The 4,073-nt window shown below is 30.9% G+C and overlaps 1 pseudogene; it reads right to left on the reverse strand.

Annotated features, from left to right (window-relative positions):
• Positions 1 to 4,073, reverse strand: part of LOC107687880 (R3H domain-containing protein 1-like) — a 44,584-nt pseudogene that overhangs the window by 5,826 nt on the left and 34,685 nt on the right.

Below are 4,073 nucleotides of genomic sequence, written 5' to 3' on the forward strand. Positions count from 1 at the left end.
GGCGGGGCATAGAGGACCTACAATAATGTACAGTATTTGAAAAATAATGTGTTTTTTGAACATTAAAGCATGTCAACATATTCTGTTACACCAAATACACAAAATAATGATCTTTAAAAAAGCATCATATGACCCCTTTAAAAAAAGTTTACATAGATAACCTCAAGAAATGATCAAGAGAAGAAAATCTAGAAAAAATTACTATTAAGTATTTAATTATTATTACATTTTTAAATAGTTCATATTTAGTCATTCATTTTAATTTTCAATTATGGATACTTTTTTCTCCAATAAAACCCTTTTTTTATTATCATACATATATTTTTTATTATCAGCTTTATTATCTTTTTCTAAATTGAGTTATATAGTGATTTGTGTGTTTTTTTTCTAACGCAATTTTCACCCGGTGCATTTGACAGTCAAGTGTGACTTATTATCTGCAAAAATAAAATCAAATAAAATATTAAAATAATAAAATGTGTGTGTATATACATATATATATATATATATATATATATATATATATATATATAAACATTACTTTAAAAACTATAAAGGAAAATAATTACTAAATAATTTAATAATATTAAAACTGCAAACAATACATATACAATTCTAACAATAATTATTAAATTAAAATAATATTTAAACATTTTATTTAGAAAATTTAATATCTAAATATAAACACACACACATTTATATTTGAAAAAAATATATAAATTCATCTATATTTTAACTAAATAATATATTTATATAATTTATATTACATTTTGTTTTGAAAAAAGTGTGGATAATTAGGCATTGAAAAAAAAAACTAAAATAAAAATGTAAAAAAATGCACTCAGGCTTATGACTTTTTCTAGTTGTTTTGTGATTGGTCGCCATACCTGTGCACTGCTGGCCTGTGATTGGCTGAGAGCCGCAGGGGGAGGGTGGTCGGGGAAACTGCATCTGCTCTGAACCCGGCGGAGGGAGGAAACCAATGTTCGAGCTGCGCGCACACAGGAAGTTCACATGACACACAGTACAGAGCCAATCACATTCAGCCATGCTTTAATCTGATTGGTTGACAGCTGGATGCGCACATTACCTGATGCTAGAGTGTTGCGTTGGCGGCATCATGCTGTAATACACCTGCATGCTGGCGGAGGGCGCTGGCGTCTGATTGGTCTGTCCCTGCAGCACGATCTGTTGCTGATAGGCTGCCTGAGGAACGCTCTGAGAACCCTGCTGCAAAGACACCTGACAAACACACACCTCACCTCACCTCATCAAAATCACTGAAAAACCGGGGAACAACCGCGCGAAACGCTGCACTCTGATACCTGATACGGAGGCATAGTGGGATACTGCACCATCACGCTCTGAATCTGATTGGCCATTCCGGCCTGAGAGCCAAGCAGCGATTGGTTCTGAGTCTGCTGAACTCCCATCATGCCCTGGTAACTGGGGGGTTGAGCGGGCATGACCGTCTGGAAACCTGAAAACACATCAGGACAGCAACATATTAGCATAAACAACAGCCAACGAACTGGAAGCGAAACATTAAGGACAAAATTAAGGAGTTTTACGCAACATTAAAGCTGTAAGCAACTTTTAAAATAGCAATTTAATTATGAAAAGACTCAAATATGTGAAATGAGGTAAAAGACCGTGTGAATGTGAGCGGGAACAGACGGGCGTTTATGCGCGCGGAGTCTCAGACCGTTCACAGTTTGCAAGGAAATGCCAGTGCTTCTGACGGAAAACAGTCGCTGACTAAGGATTGTGGCACATTAAGCAGCGAGAAAATTAGACACGCAAGTTTGTAAAGTCTGCGATATGGTGGCCATAAGAAGAAGAATCGGTTATTTACCTGCATTTTCTGAGAAAATCAGTGACGATGACTGGATGAATGTTATTATTCACCAGCCAGACTGAAAAGGTTTATAATGATCGGTTTATAAATAATAATAATAATAATAATAATAATAATAATAAAAATACAAGTATAAATAATATTATTACCATTTTTAATGCATGAATTATATTTAATAAATAGGTTTTTAATGATTGGCTTGAATAATGAATGAATGAATATTGTATTATTGTAGTACTTAACATTTAATGATTTAATGTTTATTAAATATTAAATGCAATAAATGTTTAATGTGTTATTCATTTATGGGTTTATACATAAGTATATTAATTGGTATTTATTATTTCATAATTTCTTAGTATTATAATTTCTTAGTATTTAACCATGTTTAATAATACATATCCCATAATATTGAATGCATTTAATGATTTAATAAATGTTTATCAAATATTAAATGCAATAACCATTTAATAAAATGTTTAATATGTAATACATTTACAAATCAATTCTATACTGTAATCTGGGTTTATACATAATAATTATACAAAGTATATTATTTGGTATTAATAATGTCATATTTCCTTAGTATTTAATAATGTTTACTAAATATTACATTTTGTAAATGAATACTAAATATTACATTGAATACATATATAAACAAAATGTATAATATAATACAGTGGTTTATAATGATCGGTATAATAATAATAATATATCTAATTCTATAATCTATCAAATTAATTGTATTTATAAATCGTATTTTATTTATATATTTATTTTAAATAGAATGGCATTAATTATTTCCTGTTATAATATTTAATAACATTTATTAAATATATTTAATGAATACTATATAGTTAGTACTGTTATATATATTGTATTCATTGAATATATTTAATAAATGTTATTAAATATTACTAAATATATCAATAATTGTATTTTTTATTACCTATAACATGAATTATTTTTTGTCACAGAAGGCTAAGAGGGATTTAGTGTGGACTGTGGAAGATCATTGAAACTCCACTGATTCTCCACTCAACAGATCCAGTACAGATGAGCGGACGGCTTCTTCTCTCCAGTGTGTGTGTGAGTGAGTACACAGATATTTTTACCTGCCCTTGCAAGGCCAAAGTGAAGAGAATAAAAGCCTGTCGACCAGGTCTGATTTTTTTCCTCTTCACACACACTCACACACAGCAACTCTGCATCCTCTCTCTATTTATTTCATTTTTTCCCCTTTCAGTTCGTACAGCTTAAAAACAAGGCACCTGAATGTACATATAATAAAAACTCACCCGTCAAACTAAAAGCCTGATTTCATTTTTAGCCACAGTTTTGCATCTACAGAAGGAAATATGAGTGATGTTGCCCACGCAGCACTTACTGATATGCATGGCTGCCGTGGAGTTGCTATGTGGTTGCTAAGGCACTCTGATGCTCTCATTAGCATGTTTCTATCGTAATGAAAACTAGTTTAATGATAATCAGCTCAATTATAAGAAGTTCATTTCTGGAAACATTTATAAATAATGTTGTAGAATGATGCTAGAGTGTAGAAAACTTGTAGAAACAGATTAAATTGGCATTCAATCATTTTTCCAACATTTAACATTTAATTTTTGTGCTACTGCATTGCTTCTCTCCATCTTACATACTTTATTTTATAATACAGCCTTTGATATTAGTATGACAATAAATATTTATTTACTGTTTTATCATGAATATAGCCTTTGGTGAAATAGCAATGAATATTTATTTATTTATTGTTTGTTATAATTATAGCCATTGCTAATATGGCAGTAAATATTTATTTATTTTATTTATTGTTTGTTTGTTTGTCATGAATATAGCCTTTGGTGAAATAGCAATTAATATTTATTGTTTGTTTGTTTTTGAATATAGCCATTGCTGATATGACAATGAATATTTATTATTTAATTTATTGCGTGTTTGTTTGTTATGACAACCCTCTACATTGCGAGTAAATCACTCGCATATGCGACTAAATCTTCACTCTGGGCGACTAAATGATGTCTAATATTAGCCAATGGCTAACAAATTCTCAGATTTTACTCGCCAGTGTGTGAGTTGGATGCTGAGTATATGATTAGCACAGATATATTTTCACTCACAGAACACTCTGACTGAGCGCTTCAGAGTTTCACTCTCCGTCAAGCGATCGGTGATATTTTTCAGTTCATTTGAATGGATG

The sequence above is a fragment of the Sinocyclocheilus anshuiensis genome, unplaced genomic scaffold (assembly GCF_001515605.1).
Source record: "Sinocyclocheilus anshuiensis isolate Anshui unplaced genomic scaffold, SAMN03320099.WGS_v1.1 scaffold273, whole genome shotgun sequence".
NCBI classification, from domain to species: domain Eukaryota; kingdom Metazoa; phylum Chordata; class Actinopteri; order Cypriniformes; family Cyprinidae; genus Sinocyclocheilus; species Sinocyclocheilus anshuiensis.